This window comes from Pinus tabuliformis, chromosome 5_2, assembly GCF_031772625.1.
Source record: "Pinus tabuliformis cultivar Carrire ecotype Pingquan chromosome 5_2, CPIR1, whole genome shotgun sequence".
In the NCBI taxonomy this organism is placed as follows: domain Eukaryota; kingdom Viridiplantae; phylum Streptophyta; class Pinopsida; order Pinales; family Pinaceae; genus Pinus; species Pinus tabuliformis.
This window is the reverse complement of record NC_142306.1, coordinates 530,546,536-530,557,209: the sequence shown is the minus strand read 5'-3', so window position 1 is coordinate 530,557,209 and position 10,674 is coordinate 530,546,536.

The following is a 10,674-nucleotide window of genomic DNA, read 5'->3' as shown; positions in this document are numbered from 1 at the left end:
CTTCTTAATGTTTTCCTCTTGATTTAGGCATGAATATGAATTCTGTTATGGCTCATGTTAGACCTATTTCACATATGAATGACTGTTATCTAGGAATTCTTAACTGCTCCTAGAATAAGCCCATTTATCTTTCCTCTGCTAACCATGAATGAGAGATTCTTCATTGCCTCTCAGTCCTTAGCCTTTCGATCCATCTCTTTACCTTGAATGATTGTTTCATATGTAGTTGTCTTGCTCCATTTTCCTCTCTTGTGACCAAGAAAACGCACCAGCAGTCTTACTCTATGACTCCATGCCCAATGGTTTAAAACTTACCAGACTATGCTTTGCCTCTCTACTTGAAAGCACCATCCTTCCCACCAAACTTAAACAAACCCCTGAATCCAATAACTAGCCTAAAATCATCATCAACAAAGTTAAATCCGAAAGAGAGAGCCCTCTCTGATTGCAGGTGGGCTAGAACCTGTAGTCCAAAGATTGGTTTGTAGTTACCTCGGCCGTATCCTTTCAGGAGCTTAAGGACAACCTGAGTGATAACATAATGGTGACTCCACTGGGGACATCCTTAGATAATTTCACAAACTAAGTTGGAAATCTCCACTAGGAAAGAACCAGGCCTTCAAAAGTTCTTTCTAGTTTTCTAGATAAGGTCATTTGTTTCCTTCAGAACCATTTTTACAAGTTCAGTTCTGATCTGTGATGGTGGATAGAGATTAGGCACCCCAAAGTTGAATCATCCACCTGGCAGCTCCACTTTATTTGGAACACGACTCCACTGGAGGAACGAACCTGAAAAGGCAATATCAGAATATTTTGTTCAAAGACCCAAGGTTTCAAGTTTCAGAGCACCACTACAGTTAAGTAGTCCCATTTCAAACTGTTAACAATACGACAAAATGACCGAGTCTGTGGGATATGAATGTGAACAAGCTATAAATGACTTCAGGAAGTTGTTATCAGAATATGAACTTGATGAAATTTTTTTTAGATTGGTGTTGTTAAAGGTTAAAGCAATACAACAGCCTCAAATCAAAATGTGTCTTCTTGAATTGGTTGTGGAAGAACATGAAAATGAGATTGAACTTTTGCATTCTCAAATCCAGTCATATGATTTTCACAATCCTAAAGAATTTTTTCAAATCCTTCCTTCTCCAAGTCATGAGGAAATTGTACTACCTTCTGACTTACAGATTGAGGATAATCAAGCTTTCATAAGAAAGACTGAAGTATGGGCTGCAGAGTTTGTCACTGAGGATGCAGCTGTTCCATCAGACAAAGAAGGCCTAGAAGAAACTCTCCCACATGATGCTTTTGTTGACTCTATAGCAGATTACATGGAGGATCTCCTCAACTCAAAATCTTTAACATATTTTCTCTATGAGGACCAAGTGGTTCAGCAGTGGCCTTTATATGTCACAATCCTGATTATGGGAGCACATGACCAAACAATGTTTCTGATTTCACCAACTGTCAGTGAAACAATTTGTTTCTTTCTACAAGTGCTTAAGTGGTTGCACTGGTTGTTTCATTTTACCTAACCAGCAAACAGGTGCTGATTAGGGTAGGTAGGTAAGTAGGTAGGATTTCAGTTTTCTGTTTGAATAGCAACTTGATGCAGTTGAAAGCCCGAAGTGAAGGCCCTGAGCTCCTCAAGTCTGTTGTCATATATATATATAAAGCAGCCAGCAAAGGGAAAGTTTTTATAATACAACAAATAGTTGGAGATTAAGGCAGTCTGACCTGCTGTTCTTGGCTTTTCACAAGGAAAAGCCATCCCCAAGTGGAGCCACTGTTGGCCTCCTGTTGCAACAGGTTTCATATTTCATGATTGACAGTGGAAGTGCCAAAAATGTTCATCTTTTTCCTGCTGCAAAAGTTCCATTTTTGAAAGATTTCTTAGCTAAGGGAAGGCCAAACAGCCTAAGCTTGGCTTCCTTATGTTTAAATTGCTTGTCTTAGAAGATAGAGAATGAAAATCTGTCCAAACAGTTAAGCTTGGCAGGTTAGTAGCTAGGTAGTGAATGAAGGAGCCCAACTGTTTAATCTGGGTCCTTGGAAGCAATAAGGGTAGTTTTTAGATAGGAGAGCAGTTAAAAAGGAAAAAACAATCAGGGTTTGCAAGTCTAAGTGCACCTTCCCTAAAGTAACCAAAAAATGCTAGGTGTATTAGGCTGGGTAGTTAGCATGGGGTTGCAGAAGTAAGATCATCTTCAGTGTTGGCATTGGCAAAGAAAGCTCATCTCATCAGTGGCAGAGGTACCAAAGCAGTATTTTAATGGAAGAATTCTGGAAAGCATATCTAAATTCCCTTCACTCCCCTCAAAATATCTTACTAACTTCCCCCTAACGGACCTTGGGATCTACCCAATAAGTCCTGATTCCATTTCATTTTTTGTCAAACATTAAGTCAAAGTTTTGGCTTTCTTCATGAAAAGAAACCACATTTCTTGTGTAAAAATGTTTTCATCTTTCACACAATCTTTATGCCTATCATCACTTCATAGACTTATCATCATTCCCCTTACATTTCATTTCACAAACTCATACTAACTTCTAGTCCTATTATATAGCTCCCTAACTAAATTTTCCCATCCCCATTATTACAAAAATTATATGAAATCCAAAAAATAATAGTATCCCCACCCCTTGGCATTATAGCCATATGTTCTAAAGATCCGGGGAAATATTAAGTCCATCTTGGACTTATATTTAACCTTTCCTAGTTTTCCCCTTGGAATCAGTTAACCTCTGGTTGAACTGATAGCCATTTAGACCCTTCGCAGTCATTTGCAAAAGTTAATGTTTAAAATGTTTTATTAAACATTAAATTATCATCTCCCCCCCCACTTAAGCCTAACCCGCAAAACCCATTGTTTATTAAAGTTTTCCCCCTCGCCGTATGAATAAACACATAAAATAGGGCACGGGCCCCGTCATTAACTACCCGCAGTGTTAATTGTCCCGCCGGCCATTAGATCTGGCGCGCCCAGGATCTATGGTGGGCAGGTGTTTCTGGATCCCGACCTACCGAGGGTTAGCGTACGGGAGATGGGCGGTTTTCCCACCGTACTCCCACCACGCGTCACCCTCCCGGGTGTGGCGGAGCCCGCTCCTCCCAAACCGCTTCAGTGCAAAGGCAGTGTGCCCGAAACCACAAACCGCTCTCCTCTAGGTGACGTCGGCGCCACATCTTCCCCTGTGACGTCACCTCCTCGCCTCCGCTGCTGTGCCACGTTGCCGCCACCTCATCCTTTTTTTGCCCGCGCCCTGCCACCATGTCATTGCCACCTCACCGCCCCATCAGCTGCCACGTCATCCATCCGTACCTGGGACCTGCCGATGACGTCATGCTGACGTCATCCCGAAAAAGCGACAAAAGCGCCAAAATGTCAATTTTTGCTTAAAAAGAGCGCGCAAACGACCGTTGTAGTTCATTTCTATTAGTTCATTTGAAGGCTCCGGTTCGCTGTTTTATTCATTTTCTCATTCCCAAAGCTTGAAATCCACCAACTAAGCTGTTGCGGCCTGCAATTCAGCTTCATAGCCTATCGTCGCTCCAGCTCGTCCACCCTCGGCGCTGTTTGAACCAGGTATTTGTCATATCTTCCCCTTTTTCATTCCTGTTCTTCATTTCATCCACTGCACGTACCGCAAACCTGCAAATTTCCCCAATTGGCAGCTCTGCCGCACCTAAATCTCCATTAAAACCCACTGGAAACCCTTCACTTCAGAAAAGCCTTGTAAACCTTCTGCCCATTTATAATTGCACTGGCAAGTTCCGTTTAGAGCTCGGCCTCCAGGAAAAATCTCGCAGCACCTCAACATCGCCCTATTTTACCTTATTCCACTGCTTAAATCAGTCCACTGAAACTGTAATTGTCCTCTGCCCCTTTGCATTGTTCCTCACAGTCTCTAACTCCAGAGAATTCACTAAGGGAAGGGAAGTTGACCCAAAACTCTGCAAAGTTGGTCTCTCATAACATAAGTGCCAAGCAGTCAAGCTTTTTGTTACATTTTGGGTTCAGTCCCGGGTTCTTCTGCTAATCCTCACAGATAAATTTGTTTAGCCAGCTGTTGCCCCGATTTTCCTTTCAGTTCAAGCATTCAAAAGTTGCATAATGGCCACTCCATCAACTCTGAACATTACTCCCATAAATCCACCAAGGAAAGAACTTGAGTCATTGGCCTTGGCTGATACAGACTATCTTATTCAAGACCTAGTTGGAAATAGAAATCATTTACAGACCTACTGCCAGCTGAGAAATAGTTTCATAAACAAATTTGACATAAATGGCATATGGGAGTCCAATCTGCCACATTATTTTCTCCCTTTTGTCAATATTTTTCTTGAGATTATTCACCTGTGTGCTGCAAATTATGAGCCAAGTCAGAGGGCTGTTAAGTCTCCATCTGGGAGCATACCTTTTCATATCACACCTGACTCCATCAACCAGATGTTGAATTTCAAACAGACTCAGATACTGTTGCCCTTCTCCATGAATAACTTGCTGGAAGAAGCCTCCTGGATCCCTGGACCCAAGATTGAAAAAATTGCTAAGACATTTATGAGGGCAAATTTCCAACCTAAAGAACCACCTCCATTCCTTTATGACCATTTCAATGAGGTGGGCAAGCTACTTAGACATGATATCCTAGGTGTTAGGCTTCACAACAAGTGAGCATGTGGATGATATAGTGTTGGTTTTGTTGTCTTCATTCAGCCAAGGACAACCTCCTGCTATCAAATATAATTATGCCAAGTTCATAGAAAATAAAATCCATGACCAGCTCATTAAGCTAGATAGGTAGGGAGTTTTCAAATATTCCTCCTACATCTATCATTTGTTCATGTATTACCAATCCGAAAGATTCCAATGCCCCATCAAGAAATTGGATTCAAAGGGAGAAAGAAGATCTGTTGTCTTCTGGTCACTAGTATTCCATCAAGTCCAGCATTCTCCTTACTCATATTGTGAGTTCATTGACCAGTTTGTTTATCCAGTCTCCTGCCTCTTAATGAAAGCTCCCCCTCCCAGAATAACTTATGAGATGTAGAAGATATTGCAGCTATCTAAGAACTACAAATTAGGTGATTGGTACCTATACCAGGATCACACTGTCATCAGAATCTATGGCTGTGAGCTTTGTCCTTACAGGCTCCCAAGATATGTACCAATGAGGCTGTTTGCTTTGGAATACTACAGGCAGCTTATCAATTCAGACTTGACTCATTTTCACAGCACTAAGAAGAAAGCTCAACTGAAATTTAGAGACAACCTAGGCCCCTTCATCATGAACAAGAAGGAAGGTTGGCAAGATGCTGACCTGATACTCAAGGATCAACTTAAGTTGAAAAGAAGTTTCTGGTGAGTCCCTTATGACCCGCTGGGCTTTATCAATGCCAGGAGAGTCAAATATAGATTGACACCCTATGAACATTGCAAAATCCCACACATTGAAAAATATGCTAATCAAGATGCGTGGGCACAAGGAACTTTAGTTGAAGAACTCACTCAGGAGGAAATTTTGGAGCAAACTGCTAAAGATCTTGAAAAGACTCTTGACTTGGATTCTGCTGATTAGGTAACTTTCAAACTGACATACCAAGTTGAAGAGGGCACTTCTACAGCTGCAGCTTCACAATCTGCCCAGGGAGCATTTACATCAGCAACAGGTATAGCTAAAGGAAAAGATCCAATGGAGACAGAGCAAGAAAGGGACACAGAACAGCTTGTCACTTCAATGGAACAAACTCAAGGGCAAGCCCCTCCTCAACAAACAGAGGCACTACAAGTGCCACCTCTGCAAACTCCTGTCAATGAAGAAAGAGGCAGAAAATGAGACCGAGAAGACTCCACACCTGCTAGTGGGTCTACGCAACAGCCTGAATCTAAAAGGCAAAGAGTTGACTCTCCAATTGAGGAGGAAGTCAGTGCAGAAGTTATGGAAAGCCCGAGAAGGGAAGCAAGCCAGCATACACCTACAAGCTCTTTTCAGCAAGAGCAAGACAGGCAGCACGGCATGGAGGTGTCTTCCTCCACACAACAAGGCAAGAGACTGTTATAGACATTTTTGTGCCTTACAGCTCTAAGCATGAAATTTCCATAAACCAAGGGATCCTAAGTCCCTAAAAGTGTTGTTCCGACCCCTAGAGGAACAAGGTCAAAAAATTACAGCTTCTCTCAGAAGTTCTCCACCAGAAACTGCTCAGAATCAGTCAAATCAGGATCATTTCAGCTGCTCCACTAGCTAGCTGCGTTGCATAGCACCCAAGTACACTATCTAGGTCCGTTGCAATGCACCTAAATGCACTACTAGGGTGCGTTGAGTGGGAAATGACAAATGGCAGTGTCATTCCGCGAGGTGGCCAGACACTGGAAGCTTCCAGAATCTTCCCCAATGACACTTGCCTCACTGAGTTCGACCAAGGATGAGTAAGAGGCTCTCAGTCTCCAAGTGGAAGCAAGAACTGACAGAGAGAAGCCACTTGTCAGATCATAAGCTGACTCATCCTCTTTGCATACATCTATATATGGGTTCCTCATCCCAGAGATCCAGAGGCTGGAATTTTGTACATTGTAGAGAATTGCTGTTGGTTTTGAGATAGATATCAGAGTATTGGGTGATTTATGCTTTGTTGGAGCTGAAGAGGGGATTCCTTTGCTGGGAGGTTGATGCTGGATCAGGAATCATCGGTTGTAACTCCTCCTGGACCTTCTTGTTATATCAATAAAACTATTTGAGTTTCTCCTACATGCTTGTATATCATTGATGTTTGTTATATTTGCATGTTTAGCTTAAATCTGATCCTAAGCTATTTATGAATATAAATCCATGTCTTTGTGTAGTTTTCTTCTTCTGTGATCTTACAGGACCTTGGTGAAGCTAGGCAAGTAAGGGAGCAGGTAGCTGGAAGCTGTCAAAGAGGAGAGAGATTGGATCAAAAGGACTAGCGCAAGACACAGGTTGGTTCATCCCATTCCTCTTCGTTTATAGTTCATAAAGAAGAATACGAAAGTAGTTTTCCTTGTTTGTTTCTAAGGTCACTGTCACACCTTAGTGGGATAGGGTCATTCTGAGTAGACACTTTTCCCGTTAACAAAATGGCGACTCCGCTGGGGATCGTGTCTAGTTAGTTTGTTTGTGTTTCTCTTGTTGCTTGTTTCATAAACGTAGAAGTAGCAATCGAACTGCATTTGCCATTATCAAATGCAAAGTAGACATATGCTACTTCAATCCATTCACTGGATTTGTTTATGATTTGAACAGTTGATTCACAAATGATCTGATTACCCTTTGTGATAGCTCTTAGACCTCCTTTAAATCTACCCTCTGATTGTGCATTACTGATTGCTTTTACTCGGCCAAAAACCATAGATTAAGCTGCAAACCGTGACCCAGAACCCGGATAGAATTCTCTTTTCTGCCCCAGCGCAGGCTCTGTGAAGAGATTCTGCATTTCAACGCAGTTCCCGAGAGGGCTACCTGCGCTGCAATCCAATTTCTCTGTGTAACAGGTGCGGTGATCAGCCTAGCCTTGTGCAGCTGAGGTTCTTTGCTTCATTTTTTCAGTTTTATCTCTGATTTTTGCAGCCTGTGATCAGTGTATGTGTCTGTTTAAAAACCCCTTTTCTTTGCCTTAATTCCGCCTCCTTTGTACAAAAAGACTATAGATGTTTTTGTGTGTTTGTGGCATCATTTACAGTTTTCCATTGAAAAAGTAGAATAGTCATACTATCGTCCTTTGATTTAGATCTGTCGTAACTGTCGATTTTGATCTTAGGAGAAAGTTTATTTGCTGTTGACAGTCGATTATGCTTTTACTTTTGCCTTTGGTTTGAATTTATGACTTTCTAGTGTCGAAACGAGTATTTATTTCAAAATCATAAAGTGTCGTAATCATCTCTACCTTTTGATTTCGAAAAGAAGCTTGTTTGTGTTTGTCACTTGAAAGCAAATTCAGATTTGTACATCAACTTTCTTTTTAGGCATCAATATTAAGAAAGTGAAAACAAATACATGCACATGTGCATTTGCATATTGACAGTCTGTTTGGATTGATTTAGGAAAAGTGCATTTACAGTGTGCTCTCTGAGAAAAGATTGTGTCTTGCTTTTCCCTTGTAGCTAGGATTTTCATTGCTCAAAAGAGATAAAAGTTTGCTTATCATCTTTAGATTGCATTTTAGGAATTACATCTACATCTCGTGGTGATACCAAAAGGAAAACTTCTAAGAAAGATCAACTTAAAATAAATTGAATGAATCTAACAACGCTTTGGAACTTAACGCACAACATTTAGAGGTCTAGGCTAGAGACGTATTCCGGCGTCATAAAGCCTGGTAACTGTTGTCCTCACTGATGGTTGGGTGATTCCTCCACTTTGAGACGAGAAGTGCCAGTACGGACTTGTGCTCCCACGTACCATCGAGTATATATTGGGAGACCCCTATAGGCTTAAAACCTTTTATCCATAGGAAGCCGTGTCGGCCACCTACTGATCGCAATGCACCGAACACAGCATTCAGGAAGATTGACTGCCGTACCATAAAAAGTATTCTGCAGTTTTGCGATTGGTTTGGTACTCCCTCTACCTAGATCTCCAGAGCAGTCCCTTTCGTTCCTTTTCAGACTCCTTAACGGAAAAGGTCCATCTGAGCACCTGTCACTTCAGGCTCATTAAAAATCGAAGGAGACTAGAGTCATCTTTTGTTTTTTCTCGAATCTTTAAAACTAAAAAAACAAGTTGTGTCAAAGCGTCTAAAAATTTATTTTAAACGGAATATTCATACCCTTTTCCTACGTTGATCTTAGGTTGAGAAAATGGAGTCTACCAACCGAGGAATTCCCCTTGGTGGAAATCCTAGTCCCTTCTCCTCTTGGGGAGATGTTGGTGCACCCCATATGGCCACATTGTCACTTCCAGGAATGACAATTGGCTTGCCAGTATGGCTCTTCTCAACCAATGTCGTTCAGAACACCACTATTCCTGAACAATCGAATCAACAATTAGACGAGTCCAGAGTTGCCCACCAACCTTCTACTTCCTCTAATTCTTCCTCTCCTCCTTCCTCTTCGCTTGATGGGGCTAGCAAAGCCAAAAGTCAAGTTCCTAAGGAGAAGAAGGAGCCAAAGGCGAATGGGGGAAAACGAGTGTCGTCTAACGAAAATCCACACACTGCACCGACCAGGCCTAAATCGCCATGTGTCATTTGCAAAGGAGACCACTTTCATAGAGATTGTCCTTGCATCCCTCGGATTCTAAGGGACTGGTCTCCTCGTTTGCACAATCCGGTGTCATCAACCTCTGTTGATCATGTTGAAAGCACACCGTCAACTAGCGAAAGTGAAGCCCCAGGACAAAAAGGGAAAGCTAGATTTCCCTGTAAACTGTGCGAAGGCAATCATGTCGTCCACCGTTGTCCCTTCTTAGAAGAAGCGAAAATAGTTTTGGATGATCGTCCGGTTTCACCGTTATGACTTCCTCCTGGATATAAAAAACTCTTGCCGAGTCCGTCGCTAGTTGAGAATCCAGCTGGCCCACTCAAGTGGTCGGCTGAAGCGCCTATCATCGAAGATAAACCATCTAAATCCATACCAGACGAAAGTCAAAAGGTCGAGGCGGCAGTTGACCCGGTCTTGCCTTCAGAGGTTTTATCTTCGGATGATACAGTCACTGAAGAGAACAAGGATGACACCATCCAAATTCTCTTCATCAACACAGACTCCGGCAAACATGGGGGCAATCTACCCATTCCCTTACCGCAGGAGGGAAGTTCGTCAGAGCCATACCCGGCCGTCTACTCGGTCCCACCTCCAAGCAACCTAGTTGTCTCCTTCGACTGGAATCAACTAGGCAGACCCCGTTTACCAGCAAGTGTACCATTCCGAATTATTGTTCAAATATATAGAATGGTCATGGCTGGTACCATCATAGATGAGGGGGCTTCTGTGAGTATCCTTTCCTCTACTGCTTGGAAAGCGCTTGGTTCGCCATCGCTTTTGCCTGAGATGAGAAATCTGACAGGCTTTGATAAAGGAACCAGTCGACCTTTAGGGATCCTTCCCAATGTGCCCATAACATTGAGAAGGAAGACAGTTCAAATGAACGTAATGGTTGTTCAAGGACCCTTGGATTATAATCTACTCCTTGGACGAGACTATATTTATTGCATGGGAGCCATCATCTCCTCACTCTTTAGAGTAATGTGTTTTCCGCACGAAGGAAGAGTGGTCAAGCTCGTGGACCAGCTTTCATTTCCCGGATCACGCATAGCAAATAGTCATATACCATCCCTAAATGGTGTCTTCACGCAAGAAATGTCTCAATCCCCAGTCCGTCCTCCCGATGAGCGCGAGTAATTCAGAAGGATATGACTGAAACCCAGGGGGCATGCATCTTGGTCTGCTTCGGCAGGAAAACTTCGGGTATAGGGTAGGTTTCCGCAGGAGAATATGACTAGTCTGTACCCCGTCCGTCTGTGGAAGAGGGGTTATTCTAGAAAAACATTCTCTTGTCAAAGTTATGTGAGTTGGCGGGCATCGTCACTCACCTTTGTTTATTTCGAGCAACATCACCAAAGAAGTGTTTTGTTTACACCGTAAATAGAACAATCTTTGGGTAACCTGTAAGAGGTAGGCCTCTCTCGGTAAAACAGATGTTTTGGCGGAAAGA